The 24581-nt window shown below is 36.6% G+C and overlaps 1 pseudogene; it reads right to left on the reverse strand.

The window, feature by feature from the left end:
- Positions 1-449: 449 nt before the first annotated feature.
- Positions 450-24334, reverse strand: LOC144247065 (uncharacterized; annotated as a pseudogene).
- Between the last annotated feature and the right edge of the window lie 247 nt (positions 24335-24581).

The following is a 24581-nucleotide window of genomic DNA, read 5'->3' on the forward strand; positions in this document are numbered from 1 at the left end:
AGGAGCCCTGATACATTTGCTTTTGTCAGCTGAATAGCACTGTTTGCCCGGCAGCAAAATAACACCTCCTGTGTGGAAAATCATGGGTATTTATTATTCCATAGTGCTCTCAATTTGAGATGCAAAAACCATGAGCGCAGACAACATCAAACACATTTTCTTTCTCACCCTGTCACACTGGCTTCTCATACACATAGATTTCTCAGACCAAATTAACTTTATGTAAACTTGCAGCTATATTCTGCATATTAGAGCTGTTCTAAAATTGATACTTAAGAGTCCACCTAGCAGGTAAAAGTGTTTCTACTGCAGAAGGACAAATAGTCTCTAATCCTGCATATGAATTAAGGGATAGGGTAACTGTAGGCTGCAATACAACACCAACACAGCCAGGATCACGTCACTGTCCTGCCAAAGCAGCCCAGGCTGTGCCCAACAAAGCCAGTTTGGCCTTCCACATCTTGCCAGCACAGAGAAAATAAAGTCTATTCTGTAAATAAAAGGCCTGTGCTTTGATTACTTCATTCTTAAGAAAGAACCTAATGGTCTTTTCTTGTGTTTGTGTGAGACGTTTTTGCAGTTGACATAAATCTCCTGTGTCTGCCTGAGTGATGATTCTTCTCTTCTTTCTCTGCTGTGTATGCCATGAAAATTGGATCTTCCATAACTGTTAGGAGACCAGAAGAACATAATGAAGAAAAAAAGTTAAAAAAAAATAAAAAGTGGAAGGTCTTTTCTCAAAGCAGCTACCACTTTGAAAAAGCAGAAAAATTTTTCTTCAGATGCTGGTTTATCATTGGGAAGTATCAAACCATCAATAAAAACAGGGTTTTGTCTTGTTTTCTGTGAATACATTTCAGATTCAAGTCATATAAAAAAAAAAATTGCAGCTTCAATATTTTCCAGCTGTCTCACATCTGGCCCCTGATAAAGCACCAGTGAAATGCCCCCTTCCCCTTACACGCTCTTCAGATACTGGTACAGACTCTCCTACATCCATCTGAAAATATTAATTATTCTGAAGCTATTGACTATGCTAAGAATTAGTCATTTCATTATGGTAACTTAATATTACAGTGCCTGGGTGAACTGGTATGGAGGAAAGGCAGTTTCTGAAGCAAAAGACTGGTCCCTAACCTATGACCACTCTAGGAAGAGCTTCATCCTGGCACAAACAGTGATCCAACTGTCAGAATGAGAGAAATTTGCTTTATAAGGACATCTTGACAGTGGAGCTTGTCACTGGATCACAGGGGAGTGAGATCTGAGAGGAGATAGGTGGAAAGCCAGTCTCACATCCATTGTGAAGCACACCCCCCATTAAGGGTGTGAAGAGACATGACAGAAGTAGTAAAATTGGCTTCTGTCTTTCAACTTCTAAACTTCAGGGATTTTTTTAAGGGGGGAAAATATGACTCAGTGTTCCAAAACACACAGATTACTACAATGCACACAAAAAAAAAAAAAAGGAGATGCACTGAAGCAAAGCATCTATCCTAAAGAATTGTAGTGAAGCTGAACTGGAAAAAACAGATAAGACAAACAGGACCATAGAATATAATTTTTTGCCTCAGTTTTACAAATGACAACTTGAGGAAAAAAGACATTATAATGATGCAAATAATAAAAAGGCTATAAAACCAAAAGAGATAATTTGTTAATAGCATGGAACAGAGTAGTCTCTAAATGTAGCTGCAAATCATTAATATTCATCAGAAAATAATGAATACTAGAAATCATATTTTAAAACCTTCAATTGTTCCTGTCTGTATAATTTAAAATTAAACTATAAGATTCAGGGGATATAAAGAGTAGAGACAGAAGGGAAAGATATTAGTAAATATACAGTGCAAACCATGAGTATGCTTCATCTTAACAGGTGACCTTACCCAGATCTGAGTACAAAACTTTTGATAAAGCCTCTGTGATCCTCCTTTCTGAAGACATACATTTAATCAGAAACATAGTGGAGGATCATACATGATAGTATAGTCTAAAATATCTAACTCAAATATAATGCTGATACTGCTTACTTTCCCACTGAAATCAATACATACAATAAAAATCCAGGCAGACTTGCAAACTGCAACATGAGATTAGCACTATGTCATAAAAGCCTGAAAAGGCCCTTTGGTTTGGGGAAATACTAATATGTTGCCCAAAATTCCAGCAGCCTCATATATTGTGGTAGGGGAAGGAATACATTTTATGCTCACTATTTTTTACCTTTGGAAGAAGAGAGATTCTTGATCAGACCACTAGAGATATTTGGCAGGAAATACAGCAAATTTAGATAATGGTTTAAACTATTAATCTGGAATATAAAATCAGAGGACATAAAATACTAGAAGATGTAGAAAACTTCAAGATATCACCTGTTCTCTGTGCTCAAAATAGGAATATCAATATCTCGCTTGATGTTATTCCTGACAAATCACCCTTAACATGTTGTTTCAGCTAATGCCACAGTAAGCATTTAGCTGACAAAGGAACTTGAGTAAGCCATTTGTTTTCCCAATGTGAAAAAAAGGGGAAAAAGCAAGAAAATGTCACTTTTTCATAGGCTGTAGGAATGATAGGTTTTTTCAAGTTGAAAATTCTGGTGAGAAAATTCAATTTTCTACGGATACCTTTTTTTTTGTTGTTGTTCTGAGGAGGATAGTAGGATGAGCTGTTAACACATCCATCCTTACCTGCTTCAGTAGATTATGCAAATTGATTTGTTACTCACTTTTTTGTGATAAGCAGTGGTGATGCAGAAGATCAGTAGGAAATCTACCACTGAAACAGCAGCAGAAATCCTTTCAGCTAGGTAGGTAATAAGCCATTTCTGATCACAAGCTGCTAAAAATATGATTGGAATAAACACAATCGGTAATTTGTAAAATTATAAATCAGCATGAACTTTTTATGACAAACTAAGCTGAAAAATCAATTATTATATAAAGACATTATTTTCCATGACAGATCATGCTCAATATTCAGACTTTATAGCAATTTCCTCATTTCTAAAAAGTCTTTGTTATGCTGAACCAGCTCTTAACAAAGTTATGACTGGGATGACCAAAGGTGAGGGAACAGAGCACAGCAGTATGAAGAAAAATAGCTATGCTTTGTATAATCCTTTTCTATCTACTTCCCTCCTCAGTGAGAAAGCAGTCCATACATAAGTTACTCAATATATGGTTAATAAAAGTAATCCGTCTACTTAAATTAATGTTCTTGACTATCACAAAGCTGCGAGGAGTGGCCAATACCCCAGAGAGCTGTCTGAAAGCTGCCCTTCAGAAGGACCTTGATGAGTTGGAGAGATGGGCAGACAACTGTCCAAAATTCACTGAGGGCAAATGCAGGGTCCTGCATCTGGAGAGAAATAACCTAACACACCAGTACAGGCTGGGGCTGATGTGCTGGAAAGCAGCTCTGCAGAGGGGTGCAGTCCTGCAACCTGTGGGGGTCCTGGTGGACAACAAGCTGTCCATGAGCCAGCAGTGTGACCTTTTGGCCAAGAGGGCCAATGGGATCCTGGGGTGCATTAGGAAGAGCATTCCAGCAGGTCGAGGGAGGTGATCCCACCCCTCTACTCAGCCCTAGTGAGAGCACATTTGGAGTGCTGTGTCCAGTTTGGGGTTCCTCAGTGCAAGAGAGACATGGAGCTCCTGGTGTGGGTCCAGCACAGGGCAACAAAGGATATCAAAAGGCTGGAGAGTCTCTTTTATGCGGAAAGGCTGAGGGAGCTGGGTCTGTTCAGCCTCAAGGAGAGATGACTGAGAGGAGACATCATCAATGTCATGGAATCACAGAATCAGCTAGGTTGGGAAAAACCTTTGAGATCAAGTCCAACCTATAAGTCCGTAAGTATCTGAAGGAAGGGTGCCAAGAAGATTAATGAATCCAGGCTTTTCTCAGTGGTGCTAAGCAATAAAACAAGAGGCTATGGGCAAGAACTGAAACATTTAGGTGGATCTTTAGGAAGATCCACCTAAATGTGAGGAAAAGCTTTACTCTGTGTGTGCCCAAGCACTGGGACAGATTGCTCAGAGAGGCTGTGGAATCTCTCTCACCGGAGATATTCAAGAACTATCTGATCACAATCCTGTGCCATGTGCTCCAGGATGACCCTGCTTGAGTTGAACCACATGACCCACTGTGTTCTCCTCCAACCTGACCCTGTGGTTCTGTGATTGTAAAGATTGTCCCATTGGAGATACCAAACAATCATTCAGTATTTCCATGGGCAGCAAATTATTTAGCAGAGTAGCAGGAAGATCATCTCAATGCTCAAGAGATTTTCTGTTCAGTACTGCACGCAATGGTATCAGTTATTTTCTGCTCTAATTCAAAAACAAATCTGTTTTGCTTTTAACAAAAAAAAAAAAATCACAAAAATTTAATGTTATCATCCCCCTTTTTTAATCCTCTAGTATTGTACCTGCCTTGATGATGGATGCCAGGAAACCTGCCCCATTTGTTCTAGCCTAAGTAAAAAGGCTTTCTTTAAAAACTGCAACCTAGGCTGGAAAAGTTAAACTTATAGTAACTTTGCTTGAAGCACATTGATTTCTCTGGAATGGAGTCATATCGTCAAATGAAACTAAATAACAACCTGTAATAACTAAAGGTAGAGACGGACAAGAAAATGGCTTAAAGGTATAAGCCAATTTATTCTTATAGTGCTCAAGTCTGTGGTGAGGTAATATTTTTTAGGAGAAAAGCATTGAAGAAAAGAACAGAGGTAATATTATCAAAGTCACACAAGTAATCCATAGCTTAAGTTCTCAGCTCTTCATTGGTGAATGGGAGCTAAAATCTGTCTTCAGGTGTGCTCCCTCTAACGTTCTGCTCACTCTACAGCTCAGCTGCCCCAAAGTTCTTCCATTGGGGTAGACAAGTTATGTGCTTAGTTCACAGGAAAAGGAAAGCAATCAGTGTCACTAATGACAGTAATCCCAGTTAACCAGCTGCTGAGCCATCACCAGATGGCTTTCCTCTCTGGGATCAAAAAGGTGCACATCTTCTTATCTGGCTGTCCTGAATCCCACATGAGACTTGCTCTGGTATGCCCCTTGAGTATTAATGTGTCCATTGGAAAGGATAACAAAAAATACTGATTACAGAAGAGTCTTATCCTTGAATTCAATGCTATTTTACTGTAAAGAAAAAAGAAAGAAAATTCTCTTAGAAGTTTACACTGGTGAAGGTATGTGACACTATAGAGAAGGCTACTTGATAATACAAACCAGCACCTTTTCTATTATAACCACACATGAAATCACTCTGCTGCCAGAATGTTTTCAGCTCCTGTGTACTTTAAATGACAGGATGGTTCATATACCTACCTCCAAATTCAGGAAAAATAATAATGTCTTTTTTTTACCAGCTGTTATGCTACACACCAGACAAAGCCATTGTCTATGTCAGTGAGTAATTACAGAAATACAAAACAACCCATCCTATAAGTAACAAGGGGAAAAAATGTAATCTTTTATTTCATTTTCATCAAGGATGGGTGAATCTGGATAGAGTTGTGGATTTCAGCAGCATCCCCAACTTTGATTTTAACTGCTCCAGACTTAATTTTTCTTTTTCTGAAGTTTCACCTTTGGTTTTATCAGGTCATGATAATAATCTCGAAGTTAATGAGTTTGAGAGCAGAGATTATCGGCTGTCAGTTAAATATGGATGAGAAAAATCATTAGATTCTTTTTCTTTTAAATAACAACAAGTGAAAGCCCATGTGCCTTTTCTCATTTGAAGTGAGCAAAACCTCCCTTAGGCATTTGTTTTCTTTAACTACACAAAATCTTTTGTAATTACTGACTTTAACATCTCAGTCAAGATTTTGCAGAAACATGTCAGAGACTTGTCATGTGTCTCTTTAGTTCTCATGTTCTCAACAAAGGTGTTATGCTGACAGGAGGTTATTAAGTATATTTTTGGCATCAGTACAATTTCTGTCACGTATTAGTATTTCTCTGCAAGTTTGGGAATTTTTTTTTGTGGGACACTTTTCAACCTTCAGTGCAACTTTGGTTTTGAGGAGGAAGCACTGATGGGCCAGAGAGTTGTTTTAACAAGAGATTCAAACTGCTCCGTCAAGAACTTCATGTATTTTGTCATGTGCCTTGTTGGACTGGCATGTATGGTATCCTAACTGGGTATCACTGAAATAGTTTACCCCATAGCTGAAAGGCAGAAATCCAGCATGAATGCATTTAAGCCCAGGGAATGGTGGTTGGTTGAGTAGAGACCCGCAGAGATAATTTGATACCTAGTGTTCATACTGAATGACTTCATGAAGGAAGAAGGAAGATAATTTTACTCCTATCCTGGCTCTCCTCACCCCCTTACTCCAGTTGTTATTTTCTGTCTGTTTCCCATGGTCCAGAAATGCTGCTGTCTCCTTTCAGCTCTCAAGGAATGTATGATAAACGCCAGCGACAGTGCAAGTACTTCTTGCTTTTCATCTGGATGCTAATGAAGATTATCCTACTGTATTCAGCCATGGTGTGATCTCACCCTGAGCACTGTGTGCAGTTCTGGGCCCCAGAAGTAAGTGGAGATATTTGAATGTATCCAGAGGAGGGCAACAAAACTAGGAACACCTAGTACAAACTGTATTGTAACTCTGACGCCCTAAACATGCATATAAATGCAACCACTAATGCATGTTTTAGATATAGTGGGACCACACAAAAACATGTTTCTGTTTTACTTTGCCTTAAAGAACTTGTTACCCTGCTTTCTGGTAAAGTGATAAAAAAATTGTTAAATCTCTGAAAATCTTCAAGAGGGAATAAGTACTTCTTTTTCAGCCCTGCTAATTTTTCAGTCTTTTCATATGACATGTCCCGTTCTTTCCAAACCATCTACCAAAACAATATGTGGATCGCAAGTCTGCTTCCTTTCTTCAAAGACTATCTCAAAGAAAAAAGCATAGTAAGAAAAGCACAGAAAATGGATTCAGATGTGGAATCTGGTGTCATGACTGATCTCCAAATTGAGAATTTTTAGCAGGAGAGATATGGTGAAGAATACATCAGAAATTAATCCAGAATCTCTTGAACACATTGTATAAATGTGTAATATTTGGCTGTTTCTGTAAGAGTGGTCCAACAAGAACTACAATACTTCACTACTTTACAAATACATTGTTTTAAGTGTTCCAGGTTTTGAGGTCAAAAAGTATTTGCAGAAGACCGATTTAACCTGTTTCTGGAAAACAACAGTCACGAAATTTAATAGGATAGGGTGGATAAACTTAGTGATACTGAATTAATCTCCTGGTTTAATTTTTGCTAGCATTCAAAAACATTAAATGCAGCTTGCTGAATTTTACTGATACAACTACAAGAACTGCTTTCATGAGGCTTGAATTCCTTCCTCTCTCCCTTTTTTCATGGAACAAGAATTCCGTGCTGTTTTCTTTGCAAAAATTCATTCACCTCTAGACAAGAAGCAAGATGTTTCTTTCTACCATACCACCTCTCAGAATCAGCAATTTTTGGACAGTTACTTCTTCTGAAAATAATCTTGTGCTCTCAATACAGCTTTTTACCTAAGATTCCTGCTCTTCAAAAGTTCTTGAGGTCCTCTCAGCAACAGCTTAAAAAAAAAAAAAAAAAAAAAAAAGGGGTTCTTATCTTTTCTCTTGCTCTCTCAACCTAAAACCTAAACAGCAGCTCTCCTCCTCTCCTCCCACCTTCTAGACTCAGTATTTCAAAATAACTCTGGAACTGGGCAAGGCGAGAAGAATCTCACCCATGCAGAATCACACCAACAGGCTTAAAGTGTTGGAAGAGTTTGGTAGAAAATCTCAGCCAGAGCGTGGCTGTAATGCTAAGCCAAAGAAAATGACATGACTGAACTGGTAGAACATACCAAAAAAAAATCGTGCAGTAAGTTTCTGGCAGCAGTTTGTTTATTCTAGCCACAACTGTTGGATCACATAGGGTAAGTTACTCATGAGTTTGTGAGAGACTTCACTGTCTGTGCCACAGGGTGCAGTGGGAGCTGATGCCTGGCCTGCTATTTCTCTCCACTTAGTGTTTTTACATATCACACCAGAAATATTAATTTTGTGTTATGAAAAAGCTCCAAATGCTGAAGAGAAATAATAGGAAAGCCTTGATATTTCAGTTTCATTGAGATTAATGAAACCTCAACAAAATGCACTTAATGACGCAGGGTGAGGGATTAAAAGGGATACATGGAGTATTTTCTGAATCATACTGTACTTGGTATTCTTCAATGTTTTCATATTTTTTTCCACAATAAACAGCCACAACTATGCTGCCATTGCTAGGACTAAAATCATAAACTGAATTTGTTTCAAGAGCAAGAAGCATGGAAACCAAACTCTCTTCTTTTGGAGAAGAAATATTTTGTATAGGTAGAACTGGTCATTCTGAAGGTTACAGTATTTTTTTCCAACTATATGTTTTCATTTTGGTGTTAGATGCACTGCACTTGGGAGTAAGAAGGAAATATTTCTATTGCTCCACAATCAACACATGCTAGATTATATCAATATAGTCAGGATTTTTAAATTTGAATGTTTAAAACTGTCAGAGGTGAGGACTTTTTGTCCTGTTTCCTGTATTTGTATCACATTCTGCTCATTTTCATAGATTTGTGTGGTCAAGTATTCGAAGTAAAGCAGGTCATCATGGGTTTTTTCCCAAGCATATTCTCCTCTTTTCAATTAACCATATCACAGTTAAAATATATTCTGGAGTTTTAGACCATGCTACAGCACTGCCAAACACTCATGTATCACCAGGAACAAGGAGAGAGCAATGACAGCTGTATTGAATGCTTCAACAGAGGGAGGTCTGGGGTGGTGCAAGGATTAGGTCTTCAAAATACATTTTACAGAGAAGAAGCAAAACCAAGTCTTTTTTTTTTTTTTTTTTTTTTTTTTTTTTGGGTCATAATAGAAAATAGAAGTAAAGGTGGAATTTAACCCACAATTTTAGAAATTTCAAGTGTCTATGTGTTGGGACACATAGGTCCCATTATAAGCAAACTGTGATAATAGTAACAGCAAAACCTAGAGAGCTTCTCAGCTGTCCATGAGGAAAAGCTCTCCCTTATCTGAAAAAGGTGGAGCACAGTTTAGAAATTTCTGTATGACAAATACTACTGTAACTGTGCTCTTTGCCTTTGTTGGAGGACAGGTCTCATCCCCAAGGCCCTGCAATACAATGTGCAGATGGGGATTTCTCATTGTGCCTTTTTAGGAGAATGCCCACCTCTTCCTGCAAACTCAGGCACTCTGTCCACTTCCAAAGCATGTCCTTCTTGTAAGTCATATGAGGAGCAGCTGAAGGAGGTGGGATTGTTTAGCCTGGAGAAAAGGAGGATCAGAGGAGACCTTACCACTCTCTACAATAACCTGAAAATATTGTAGCCAGGTGGAGGTTGGTCTCTTTTCCCAGGCATCCAGTGACAGAACAAGAGACTCCCTGAAGCTTCACCAGGGGATGTTCTTGTTGGAAATGAGGAAAAGGTGGTCAGGCATAGAAACAGTCTGCCCAGGCAGATAATGAAGTCATTGTCCCTGGAAGTGTTCAAGAAACAACAGGAATGGTTCAGCTCATAAAATGTCCAGTCCAAGTTTGGGCTTGATGATTCTGGAGGTCTTTTCCAGTCTAAATAATTCCATGATTCTGTGATTGTTAGTATCAAATCTGTTTTTAAAAAGACAAATAGGTCTAAAGTCCTGCAATGAGATCAGACAAGCTTAAACCCAGCTTATTTTTGAGAAAATAAATTTATTGTTAACTTTGCTATCTTTTACATGCTAATTGGAATGTGGTATTTAAATAAATCCTCACTTGTTACTGAAGAGTCATTTTATTTGTATAAAAGTGCTAATGCCTCAGAAGGCCTTGTTTGAAAACATTTACCATTTTTTTCCTTTACTTACCAGCCACAGTAAAATTCATCATATAGTTTTTGTTTCTTCCAGCAGCTACATGGAAGTATATCACAAAGTCAGAGGCTGTAATGTTTTAAAAGACAATCCTGGAGTTTTCCTGATCAGAACAATGCACTGGTGTACATTCTTTGAAATCTGAACCAAAGCTTTGCTTTCCTGATGAGTTGCACAGAATGACAATATCTACCCAATCTGCTTTAATTCTTTCCCAGTCGCTCGCTGCACTGAACCTCCAGTTTTATCAGGGCAAGTAAAAGCAATGTTTCCTCCCAGCCAGGTAAACATGGGATTATTTTGGTTCTCAGACACTTCAGAAGCATCTGTTGAAAACACAAGACTCGGCAAAAACCTGCTTATAATTAATTCAAGGGAAGTTTAGTTTCCACAATTCCAGTACAGCAAATACTAATGAAATTGACTTACAGCAGAATGACATTGAAATAATTTGAAATGCTGAAAAATATAATTCATACCTATGACTATATTTTTGTGCACGTTTAGACAAAACAGTCTTTATGGAACTCTGAGTCTGTGATGACATTGCAAGAAGGCTATTTCTATAAACTGTGAGTACATGAATGTTCTATTAAGAGTTTCAGCAAATATTCAGCAGCATAAATTATGGGGCCAATCTAATTAAACTTGGCATAATCTTGTTCTTCTTTCACACTAGTTATAATAAGAAAATGGTTTGATGTGACCCTCAGGACATGCTTTAGTAAATTATGTTAAAGACATTCCAGCCTAAGAGCTGCAATTCTCCCATTCACAAAACTCACATGGACCTAAATTTCTTAAAAAATTTTATCCATTCATACACTGTACTTGGGAAAAATCTGTATAGTCTGTCTGTGGTATGAAAGATTTCCAGACAAATTCAAGACTTCAACCATATAGAAACCATAGATATATCTTAAATAATTTTGACTGAAATCCCTTTGAGGTATTTTTTTTATTAATATAATTTACTGTTTACTACTTAAGAAAATACATGTTTAAAAGTCTGCAGTGGAAAGATTGTCAATTTTCTGACATTCAGAGCCACTTGATTTCTAAAATCAGCTTTATAATGCCTGTATCCCATAAGCTAGGATGAGCACTGTCTCATCTTGCTGAAGACCTTAATGTTGGAAAAGAGTAATGATCACACTGTTGTTCTTAGGCTGTAAAAGGATCAATCTTTCAAGTTCTTCAATTAGATTTTTTTTTAAATTAGATGTTTTTAAATTAAAAAAGTCACTACAATATATTCCTAATGTGTTTGTTTCTCTCCGTGGCAACAACTGGAAGGTAAGTAGGCTACCTAGGAATAAGTGTTTCACATTGGCAAGATGGAACCTCCGTTGTGGGAATCTGTAACTTCAGAGAGCCTCTCAGTCTCTGTGAAACAGAGAGTGAAAAAGTCTAGCCTGCAATTTTTTATCAATGGAATACAGCACAGAAAATTACATTCCCTCTGCCTTTGGAGACCTGAAATATGATTAAAACATTGAAATGTAGAAAGACAGAAGGAACACTGCCTAATGAGTTTACCTAAAATAATTAATGAAGAACTTGAAGATCCATGTAGACTGCAATCAAGGAGACTGAAAATTAATGACAGGCAAGGACAGAAGAGAGATAAAATCAGTAAACCAAACAGAAGGTATAACACAGTGTAGCTAATTAACTCTTACACAACTTGCCAAAGACAGCTAAATTTCTATTACTGAAGCTGACTGCAAAGGCTGGATAATCATTTAAGTTCTCATGCAAATTCCAGCAAGAATTTTCCTATGGAAGTCTAAGTATTATTTAAATTAGACTGAATAACTGCTATGATGGGACTTTACACTTAGAAAATAGGTTCCTTGAAGTGCAATCCCTCAAAATTCGCTACATTTAATTGGGTAAATTTTTTTATATACCTTGCAGATACAGATCTGCAGATTCATTCAGATTCGCTAGGGAAGAGGGGTAAATGAAAAAGTGATCGAAACCCATCCTCTCCATGGAACACCATATTCTTGGAAGTCAGATCCTTTCCTCAGACCACTGACTTCCAGCAACAGCCTGCTTTACAATAAACCACATATTCTTGCCAAAGAAATCTTGCACTTCATTGTGCAGTCTTTGCTCTGGTTTTCCACTATGAGCAAGCCCTACTGCTACCCACATTCCCCTCAGGAGCATTGACATCTCCCCATCTTCTCCTGGGTACATCCTTGATGTCTGAATTGTTTCATTACAGTGCCACCCTGAACTCCAGGTGGTTCTCCTATGTAAACATGCTTAATAGGGAATTTTGTGTATAATGATGCTACCTCCTACCTTCCAGAGCATTCCCCCCTGACCCAAATGACAGGACCTTATAACAACCAGCCTTCTTCCCTGCTGCTGCTTTGCCATATATTTGCTAGAAAATTGTACAGTATGCATATGGTCAACTGGGAGCAAAGAGATAAAACATTTCCACCAAACAGATGAAAATATCTTCTGCCTTAAAATTTATTAGTTAACTCCTGTGTTATATTTGCCAAATAATATATCCCAACTGCTTGATAATATATAATGTTACAACATTGTAATACACTATAACGAGAACATTACAAAGCTAAGATTGCCTTTCAAATTCAGTGAAGATTTTCCATGTAGAAATCTTGATATAACTGTATCATTTGCATGCATACAAATAATAAGTGTTATGTTAATAATGAGAACAAGGCACAAACAGCCAAATTAAAATAGAAACAATTTGGAGATTCTTGCTGCTCTGCATTCTATCATCACCATTTTCAAGCATAGACATCATGACTATTTTTTTTTGTTTCTTTATTTGTTTGCATATATATCTTATTTGAAAATGTGCAGCAACATTAATGCATTTTCACTCTTGATGAATAATGTAAATATCTCCTTTATTACAATATGGTACCTTGAACAATTTATATGATTATATAAGGCACAAACAATGGCAAATCAGGCCTACGTAGTTCTAATTAAATCTTCTAGGTACGCTAAAGAATCCCAGGCTTTTGTTTTAAGCAATTGTCCCATTTTATTTTGACAGCAGCATCAGCATAGTTCCTTCATCCTCCTTCTCCTCTGTTCAATCACTTACTTTATTTAGCACTTTTCTAAACACAGTTTCTTTGCTTTCAGCCTGGTATGTGTGGGATGAAAACCTCCCGCTCCCAGAAACCCTTCTAGGGGAAAATAGCACGCCCACACCCCTTCACCCCTGCACACGCACAGCTCAGGGTGACACGCCACGTGTGAACACTTCAGAAATGTTAAATAAAAATTTATCACTGTGTCTGATAAAAACAGACTCTGCCTTCCTGCTGCTCATGCCAGACACTGCCACTGTTGTCTGCTCTGCCCATGGTCACATCTTGCTGCCTGAACAGAAAGCAGGAGGAGGTGACAGCACCCAGGATAGGTCCATAGGCCTCTTCTTAGCAAGGAAGTGCTCATATGCTAGTTATCCTCCAGCAGCCTCTTTTGGCAGCATTTTATCTCATCACATTTTGCAGTTGTACCTATATCTGTCTGATATTGGGTATTTAAAGGAGAAAAAAATGCAAGATTTCATATTTTGAAATATGTATTCTCTTTGAATTTTTTTCTTGGATAGCAAATATCAGGAATAGAGAGAAATAGAAGAGTATAAAGGAACTCTCTGAGACTTAAAACATCAAGCAACTAAACTAAAATTCTGCAGCAGGGAAATAGTTGAAGTTGAGAAAATCTTCTGAAAGAATAATAAAATAATGGTATCATTTCTCCCCATCCTCTCCTGCCCTCGCTACAAGCACTTAGAAGTCAAAATAACTCGTGTGAAAGTCTGGTCCCCATTCATTAGTAGAGATTTTCTGACTTTCTCCAGTTTTTCATGTCCACTTCATTTTTGTTTGGTTTGTTGTTCTTGTTGTTCTTTTGGCCTCTGATAGTATTAGTTGATACTGTTTTTGCAGAGATTCTTTCATTCCCTTAAAAAGTAATACTATCAGAAATAACTGAAGACCTTAGCAAACTTTTCAAAACTGCAAAGTTAACTCAGCTCTACAGTAGAGGGAGGTTCCCAGATTCCACTTGGTTTGCTGAGGCTCCACACACAAATACAGTTTTCTTCCTCTGCTTGTAATAAGCAGTGATGAAAAAAAAATGTGTGAAAAGGAGGCTTAAAATTTTAGGAAGACAAACTTTCTCTGAGGCTCTTCTTTTCACCAAGAAAAGCAGTTTTCAGAGGAGAAAATATTTTGAGTGATCCTTTCACCCTTCCTGAGTAGACTAAACAAGACATTATATTTAGCTTCTAAACTACACACATACTACATGATTTTATAAAGTTTTTAAAAATACAGGTTTGCCTCTTTTTTCAGTTTTAATGAGTTACTGACAGCAGTTCCACGATTACATTAGAAACCAGAAGTTATTGTTGTGTTCAAAAAATGCATTTTACTAACAGCAGCTGTTCAGCTCATGAAAGTTAAAATTAAAGTATTTATATATTTATACTCCTATATGCTTAAATAATCCCTTTAAATATATATTAAATTATATTGTGAGAAATGTGGTGACTCTTTTTGTACAGATTATTAATTCTGCATTATATGCTAAACATTGACCACACAATTGTAATTCACCTGCCAATTGCAGTTTGTTTGTATATATTCTATTTTTGTTTATTTTTTCCTGTTGTATGCTGAACTTTAGTTGCCTAGACTGCAAGGAAAGAGAGAGGTCAAAGAGAGGGAGGGAGAAAGAGTGCTGCTTTAATAAGAATGAGAAAATCATTCTCTCTTCAAGTATAAACAGTTATGAACTCCCAGCAATGAGCATTTGGTTGCTGGGGAAGAAGTCATCTGTTAAAATCATCTGTTAAATCTGTTATAGAGCACTATGACAAGATCTACCTGCAGAAGGGTCTTGAATATCTGAGTGGTCAGATTTCCAGGAATTTCATTCAGGGGAAGGGGAAGGGGAAGGGGAAGGGGAAGGGGAAGGGGAAGGGGAAGGGGAAGGGGAAGGGGAAGGGAAGGGAAGGGAAGGGAAGGGAAGGGAAGGGAAGGGAAGGGAAGGGAAGGGAAGGGAAGGGAAGGGAAGGGAAGGGAAGGGAAGGGAAGGGAAGGGAAGGGAAGGGAAGGGAAGGGAAGGGAAGGGAAGGGAAGGGAAGGGAAGGGAAAAATCAGGCTGGATCCTAAGTATGACTATTGGAACCAGTGTTTCTCAAGAGTGAAAACCACAGGTGCAAAGGCAATGGATAAGGTACAAACCCAAGCTGCCCGGCCCCAGAAGTGTTCTATGACAGGAGTGTAGCCTGAGGACAAATGATGGGGAATTTGCTCAGATCCTATGAATGGATTTTTTTATGGACTGAAAACATACTGGTGAAGAATGAAATACCTAATTTGTTTCATAATAAGTTTGTTATGCAGCTTGGTACCCAGTAGGAAAATATAAAAAATCAATATATAATCAGTATTTTTACCAAAAATTTTCCTCACATTTCTTTTGTCCTTATTAAGTTATAAATTCTATTTCTGTCTTACAGGCCAGCTGAAAGACAGGTTCATAATTAGAAATATATGCAGCTGAAGAAGCTTTTGCAGATATGAATATTTCAGACATTAAATAGTATTCACCGGTTAGTGATTTCCTTTAGAGTATTTGGAAGTTTAAGTATCTGAATCTGTAATTCATTTTATCCTCTGCTTTTTGTCTGCCTATTTCTTGTATTAACTTGTAACTTGTATTTCCCCAAACAAAATATTATTCCATCTTTCCTACACAAAACTATCTCCTTAATTGTGAATACTTCATAGCTGTCACTGTACACTTTCTATTTTCCCATGCAATTCCATCCTGTGATGATTTGCAAATTGCATTATCTCAAAATTTCATCCATCACATTTACTATGTTGGAAGCAAAAAACAAAGTTACAAAACTCTTGGATCTGGATTTAACTACTGGGTGTCATTGCAGTTATGTTGGATAGTAGAGATAGTAGAGATAGTAGATACCATGCTTTATTTAAATTGAATTCCCAAGTGGTGGCTGCAGTGGCATCAAATTATGGAAGAGTAGCTGAGAAGATGAAGTATTTTTGGCTTATAGAGGTAGCAGAATACTAGCCCTCAAAAAAAAATGTTTAACCCATTAGATTCCATTTGTGCTTCCTTTAGCATTTCGCTGTTTGTGTAGGCATACTTGGAATGGTCACCCTTGTACCCTGTTTTATTGTTTTCAAGGTGTTTCCTGTCCATATAATTGCACACTTTTTGCTTGTCAGCCCAGTCCACTTTCTTGCTCTTATGTGGGTTGTCATCTCACTTTCCTATTGCAGCTTCCCTCACCAGTCTGTTGTCAAGGATGTTTTCTCCTCTGTCCTCAGGTGGATCCTGTCTTTTTTTAGCATTCCTTGACCAATAAAAGAGCCCATGGTGATAAAAGACAACTTGCTGTTGACATCAGCATGCAACTCAGTCCGGGCCCATGGAATTGTCCTTCTCTTCCCAGAACTTTCCATTTTTTCAGCAGAATCAAGAAGACACCACCTAAGCTGCCTATGCTCTTGATCACCCCCTCTAGCACCATGTAGTCGTGCCTGATGTGCTTCAGATCTCTCCTGGACTGATCTTTGGTGTACATGTGAAAAAGCAGCAGGGCAAGCCTCCTTAGTCTCACTGCACTATTATTTTCCTTAACATAGCACATTCCAATGCAAACAAAGTAACCAAGAGTACCTAATAGCATCATTAGTCTTAGTAGCTAACAGAATGTTCAAAATGTTAAGAATTAAAAAGAAGAAAAGGGGAAAAAAAAATCCAGATCCTTTTATCCAGAGATGGATAAAAGGATCTGGATGTTCTGACTGCTAGCCAACTAATATAAAAAATATAATCACATTATCTGTCTCCAAAAGAAATTTTCTCAGGTATGTGAAGAGAGAGTTCTATTCAAGACAAAGGAGGCATTTTTCTGCTTCTTCTAGAAGTGGTAAGACCTTAGATAGATTAGTATTATTAAAATAAGGTTTTACACAAATGGGAGAAAATTCAGATGAGAACAATAACTGATTAAATTTAGAATCATGAACTGAGAAGAAAAGCTGAAAGGACTGTGTTTGTTTAGTGCAGTGGTCTCACAGAAGCATAGAATCATAGATGTCTTGGGTAGGAAGGGACCTTAAAAATGGTTTAATTCCAACTCCCTTGCAGTGGGCAGAGACAAATTCCACTGAACCAAGTTGCTCAGAGCTCCATTCAGCCTGGCATTGAACATTTCCAGAGATGGGACATCCACAACTTCTCTGGGCAAAAAAAATGAAGGATGAAGGCTGGTAACGTGACACTTTTTTTCTCTATTTTTCAGAAAGCAATAATTAATAAAGTCATTATTAACCAAGAGATATCTGGATTAGATATAATGGAAAAAAAATCTCCTTGTAAGACTGGTTACATGCTGTAATACGACCTCACAAGAGTTTTATGCATGCATTTCTAAAGTGGGAATTTCTCAGGCACATTAAACATATGCTTCTACTGCCTCAGAAGACAGAGATGGATGAGATGAATTTGGAACGTCTCTTCCAGCCTGAGTTTTCCACAGTTTTATACCTGCTTTTGATCTAAGCTTTTCCTTCAGAAAGGAAGAGGAGCTATCTCTTGTATTCCCAACAGGGCTGGCTTGGTTTCTTTCCTTTTAGTATTTTGTAGTGAAGGGGCATCCAATCTTTAGTTCATCATAAAAGATAAAAAGTAAGAAAAGCAGCATTTAAGAGGTCAATAATCACAGCAGAAGTGTGAAAAAGGCATCTTCACTTGTCTCCATCTTCTTGCTTTCTAATTAGGTGCTGACAATGTGGCTGACACTGTGAAAGATACAGAGATAATTCTGGCTCTGGGGAGCTCAGCATCTAAGAGCCAAAGAATGAAGGTCCCTCAGGATTAGTTCTTGCTTCCATGTGCTTTAAAAGACTGATAATTTTTCACTGTAGACCTATGAATCACATTCTAAATTGAGACAGAGATAAATAGAAAGCAAGTTATTTCAGGTGAATAGGGACTTAAAAAAAAGCTATGCAACGTGCTGCTTTTGGCAGGCAGAAGATCATTAATATAGAAGTAAGTGCTGAGTGGCATGGATATCATCACACTAGCCAAGAATAGAAAAGCTCTGTCTCTGCTATCACAGAAGAGGTTGATCACTCTATTTAAAAATTGGGATACATCTGGCATTTAAATACTCTATTAATGAACTTCCATTCTTATTCTGAGTTCCTAGCAAAACATATCCCCTGAGAAAATGGTCCATTGTCACTGATTGACAGAAACAACAATTCACCCATAAATTAAAAGAAAACCACCAAAACCCCAAACCCCACAATTCCCAATTAAGGAGCAGAAAAAAAAAAAAATAAAATAAAAGGGAGACCCCATCCCCCAGGCCCCCAAAACCAACAAAAAACCCCAACAAATTATGCAACTCTGAATAATTCACACTGTGGATATAAAAGTCACTATATCAATTTTTTTTCCCATTTTACTCAGAGCATAGCATGGAAATTTTAAAGTCTAACTGACACTATTTGAACATCCAACTGAGTTAAGAATACTAAGAAAATAAATAGACTTCCAAATATATAGAAATTATTGTTAAAATTAACCATTCTGAAAAGGCAAATATAGGACAAAAATATTCCAGGTAATTATAACTTCATTTGTTTTAATAAACATACAACACTGTTCTGCGAGTTTTTAATTAAATAGCTTATATATCATATAATTTTTCACTACTGAAGATTTTCAACTTTCTTTTTAGATGTGTAGCAAAGGCATGGTGCATAGCAGATCAATATCAGTTTATGATCTCTCTAATGATGTTTATTATATTTTATATCTTACATTAAATTTGCATTGTAAATTTGCTCATCTTCCATTTTAAGATTTCCAATTCAATTTCATCTGATTGAGTTCTGCATCACAAAGCTCTTCACAAATTGCTCAATCATTTCTGCTTCTGTTAAATTTTAAATAATCAACATTCTAATTGCATTTCAATGAAAACTTTAAAACTCTTAATTTGGGGACTACTGCATTTTGAAGCAATGCAGCCTAGAGAGCTAACTATTAACAAGGCCAAGAGGTTTTGGAAGGATGTGTGAAGCACATGAAGCCAGATGTACTTACCAGTATTTCTCAATGCAGCATGAGTCAGAGGATAGTTTGTGGTTGTGTAGGAGGCATTAATACCATGGTCTGGAAATGGGAAAATTATTGCACTGAACAGCAGCTGACAAAGAAATTCTTCATTCTTTCAATAAGGGCAAGACAGAAAAGGGTAGGATTATCTTTATGGGCAATGACAATAGAAAGTTCTAACCAAGCAGTAGTGGCACATAATGTATCATCAAAGATATGAGAGTGCAATAGGAAGAAATTTTGCGTGGTGTCTGTACAGGGAGCTTAAAATATATCAGTCAAGTTCAAAAGAGCCCTGAACCTGGAAGATATTTTGCATGTAAATTATCACTAGTTTATTTTGCCAGATTGGCAAAAAGACAGGAATACCCTTCAGGTTTGAGAATTCTTAAATTCTAGATGTAACGATATTAATGGAAATCATCTTTTTAACCCAATATTTGTCTGATGACATTATCTTAGCTTTTCTGTTTATACACCCTCATTATAATGCTCCATGGAGTCAAGTACAGCTGAAAAACAACAGCTTAAGAACGTTAAGGTGGATATGTAGATGACATGACAAAACCTGAATTTCCTGGCCAGAATAATTCCTTAAACTCTTTTTCTGTAAATTGATATTTTATTCATACTTAAAAAAAAAAAAAAAAAAAAAAAAAATAATCACAGATTAGTAACTTTTGTACTGACAGCTTTAACAGAGAAGAAAAGAGCCAAAGGACTAAAGATAGGTCTGAAAAGGATGAAGTAAATAAATTTATCCACACCTCAAGTGGCCAAAGGCAATCAAATACCAAGCAAACCAGAAGAAGACAATGTACAATGTGTAAAGATAAAAGAAATTTTCCCAATACTTCTTCCAACACCTTTAAAGTAATTCTATGTTTCCTTTTAATGTTCTAAAGACTGTAGACATATCTTTTCTTTGCATACATTTCTTTGTGAAAGTTAATAGTTTAAAACAAAAGAAAGAAGGATTGCAGGAATTCCTGCTGCTGCTTTGCTGCTGTTAGATACATGACTGGCAATTGGCGAAATGTCACAGTTGTTTAATGTGCTTTGAGTGGTCACCTGGGATGAAAAGTATAAGGTACACCTCCACACAGCCCTGTCCAATGGACTGTCCCAGTGCCCTGCTCTCTCTCACTCTTCCATTTGAAAGTAAAGTTTCAACACCTGAAGCTTCAAATACCTTTTCTTCCAGTCAGCAAGTGCATGAATTAACATCTCTTCAATGATCAGATTCCTGTGTGACATCTCCAATGTTAATGCTTCTTCTATTAATAGTGACTTTAATCTCTGCTCCTCACATTTTATACTGAACTTGAAATCAGTCTTCAGACATATATCCCCTAAACATTGTACATAAGAAACAACAGATCACTTTTAAACTGTTCATTAAGAATGATGGAATAAAGATATTGACTATTCTTACATAATCAGTGTATCTTAGAAAATATGTAAAGAATTTTTCTCTGAAAGTAAGTGTTTTGTCTGCTTAGTGCAGGAGGATTTGTGACTCATATAATGTGGGAACATTGAAGATAAAAAAAAAAAATGTCCCTTGAATTCAGTTCTGAAAACTGTTGGCTATATGTTCACTCTGCAAGGAGGAAAAAAAAAAGAAGCCTCAGATTCAGCCAGCTGGCAAGTATCTTCCTGTGGGATAACTAGAGTGTTCTTTACCCATACATTCATGTGTAAAAGAGGCAACACAAACTCTCAAGTTCTTCGCAATTATGGCTCAGGATTTCAGCACTGCATCCACATGTAAGAATATCCTGTAGCTACATAAACTGTGAAGTTTTTTACATAATATCCTGAATATTATTTCTTTTTTGTCAGTCTGTCTCAGTAAGTGTTTCAACCACTGGGCATAAAGAAAACATGGATAACATTGTATAGTTTGCCGGAGCTCTCTCTCACCTATTTCACAAATGCAGTAGGAAAACTTCAGACAAATCTGTTGTGGTCTCTTATTCATTCAATAACATCTTTACCACACATGAAAGAGTACAACCACCATGGACATTTTTTTTATAAAGACACCTTTACTCTAAAAGAAAACAGAGATCTTGTCAAAATACTGAGAAAAAAAATGCTTAATGTTTTTCAAATACCTGATTTCATTCTTCTCTTTTTGTTTTGAAAAGCAAGCCATCATCCCCAGCCATTTTTAACATCTTGATCTTGTAGTGTCAGAGTTTTGTTACCATGTGAGTTTCTAGATCTAGTGACAGTGCTGTCACCATTAGATACTCCTTGAAATCTTTACTCATTAAGGGTCAGCACTCAAGGGTTCAAACTATGCAGATCGGAATCACACTAAATATACTCACTTTGTATTCAAATTTTTAAAAATTGTACAAATCACATGGGAAAGCAGAATCAGACTCATGACCTCTGTTGATTACCAGGAATGAAGCAGTAGAGCAACTTTGAACAGATTGAGTGCAGAAACATCATTGTTTTGCAAGACAGAAAAAGCTAACCCAAGATACTTTATTAAAATTTATGTAAATGCAAGCAGATTTGATTGACATGTGAAGAACATTTTACATTTAGTCTAGTTAAGAAATCTCCATCATGAGCATAATGCCATATGGCATTATTTTAATTTATTTCTTCTATTTCCTTTCAGTGGAAATTTTGAAAGCAAATCATATATTCATCTATAGTCTGGTGTCAGCTTTCATTGAAGTACACAATGCAGATTCCTCAATGGCATAGTTACCTGCTTTAGTTGGTGCAGGAATGTCTCTGTGTCCAACAGTAACAGGTCTTTATACATATATCTTGACAATTTTCAATGCCTTTGTGGTATGATTTAAATTATAAAATGGGCTTCAGTTTTGATTTATACAAAAAACTTAATAATACCTACTTCACTGTGCCAATTCACAGAGCAAGCTTAAGTTTAATTTTGAATATATGTGTCCACAAAGTTGTATGCTTTTACAGGCACACACTTCACAACTTTAGCTCAGACAATCAATATTTAAAACTAAAAGCATGAATTACAAAACATTAGACACCATGAAAATCATAAGGAAAAGAAATTAGTCTATTACATTTTTGTTGATTAACTGAAGAAGAAGAAATGGATTTTGCAGTGAGTTGTTTATTTGTCTGGGGGACTGTAGATAAATTAACTCTTTTAGAAAAATAATGTCTATTGGGAATCAATAATTTATAAATCCAAACAAAAAAAAAATACTGTAATTGGAAAAATGTTTAATTATCTACAAAGCGATCATTCTTGTATGCTGTCCAGATTTCTTTATTGCATTAAAAAAAGATACTTTAAAAAGCATTTAGTATACCAGGACCCCAATTATTTTTTATGTGAATCTTTTAGAACAAGATCCATGTACAGTAAAATATGAGACTAACACTCAACTTTCTCAATAAACTTACCCTGGTGCAGAAAAAAAAACCCACTAAAGATTAACATCAATGTCCTAATTTTACAGTTTGGAAGACAAGAAAAAATATGGATCTGGTGACAGCAGCAGCTAAAATACTGTCTACATGGATGTGAATTTTACTGTTTATTTAATCTCAGCAACATGTCATCCAGGAGTTAAAATACTTGGTACTGACAAAGGGGCTAGTAAAGTAAGATAAAGTCTGACTGAAAACAGTTCTACTATGATTACTTAATAAATAAATAAATTCTCTAGAGTCTGATTTTAATAACATTTAATTTGCAGTGTAGATTAAAGCTGTAATATTTATCTTTACGGGCAATACACTTCATTTTCCTCAGATCAGATCATGTTTATACATATCTACCAGGAGCTGAACGGGATTGTTCTCAGAAATCTTGATTCTTTAAATGCAAAAGGATTAATTTCAATTCAAAATTATTGTCTACCTTTGCAGTTGACTTAAATAGACATACTTTAAACATGAGGGCTTTGCTGTTGATTAAGGTTTCATTTTTAGTGTGTTCAAACTAAGAGAGAAACCCCACATGCTGAGAATACTACACAAAATCATTTGAAAAAAAAACTTACCTCTGCTATCAAATCCACTTTTTGCGTGGTTTACAGGGTACTCAAATCTGTAAGGTGATTGCCTAATGCAGGTGCTGGACTGAAGAGGATCATTCCACAGGAAGGTGACTGCCTTGTTTCTTACATCGTTTCAGACTGACTCTAGCAGAGACATCCAGGAGCAAACAGCTGGTATCAGTGCTGCCTTGGCCAGAAAAAGGACTACAAGAACTTCCAGATCTCTACTGCATTTAACTTTCAGAATTATATAGAAAATTAACCCCTTGTATATAAGGGCTTTGCACTCCCAGGAGTCAGGTGGGATTGAACCAAATAAGATATCAGTTTTGCCTGTTTTCAAATGCTAGGAACTGAAATTTCCTTTTGATCTTTTATTACCTAGCTGGGAAATACAATCAAATGTTGAATGGCCTCTATTTTCACTCGGGTGAATGGGAAAGAGGAGTATAATTTTTCTACATTGTGACTAAAAAATCAACAAAACAATAAGGCCAACTGCTTATATTTTGAAGGCTATTCTGTCACATGTACATAATGATTCTTCTAAGTTTTCAGTTGACCCATGCTGATGAGGCATGCATGGAAAATTACTAGAAAAGAGATTTTTCTGCTCTTAGTCATAGGACTGAAAGGGAAAACAAATGAGATGAGTGGTCAGGTAATTACTGGGTTTTTGGAAAGTACATGGACAGCTACACAGAAAGTACATGGGTATAGCTAGATCTTTTTCTCTTCTTCTTCCCTTTTCTGTTTTTAAAAAAAATCTTTTAGAGCAAAAGTTGCAGTACCAGATGCTCCCTGAATTGGCATAGATTTCTGTCTTGCATATATCTGAAATGTTTAAAAAATGAGATATTTTATGACCTGAGTAATTTCTATTACCTTTTCCAAGATTCCACTGAGTCAGTTGCAATGGAGAAATTGTTGGTTATAACAGAGACCATCATCTTCCAAAGTACTCTTGATGAAGAGCATTATTTTCAAAATAAATTCTCCTACTGCATTTGTCTTTAGTATGCATGCATAGATTGGATTCAAGACAGCTGTATTTTCTCTAAAAGTGACATTAAGTTTCATCCAGGATGTCTGGCTTATCACAGCTTTTTTTTTTTTTTTTTGGATATATGTACTGCATTTCCACTTTCTCAGTAAGCTTTGTAGATGAATCTGCAAACTGTGCTTCCATGTTGGCTAAAGCACACACAGAAATTCAGTTTCAGTATTAACATATCTGAAAATTAAATTCATAGAGAAACACAGAAAAAACTTTCATAGCACTACAAGCAAAACACTGCAAAGAAAGTTTGCTGAAAAAAGCCCCAAAAGCTACAAATTATTATTACTTCTAATTTGTGAATGTCACTGAGCTGTCCAAGGCCAATTAGTGAATTTGGATTATATCTCTTGTGATATGATAAACAACCAAAATATGC

Source organism: Lonchura striata, chromosome 1, assembly GCF_046129695.1.
Source record: "Lonchura striata isolate bLonStr1 chromosome 1, bLonStr1.mat, whole genome shotgun sequence".
Taxonomy (NCBI): domain Eukaryota; kingdom Metazoa; phylum Chordata; class Aves; order Passeriformes; family Estrildidae; genus Lonchura; species Lonchura striata.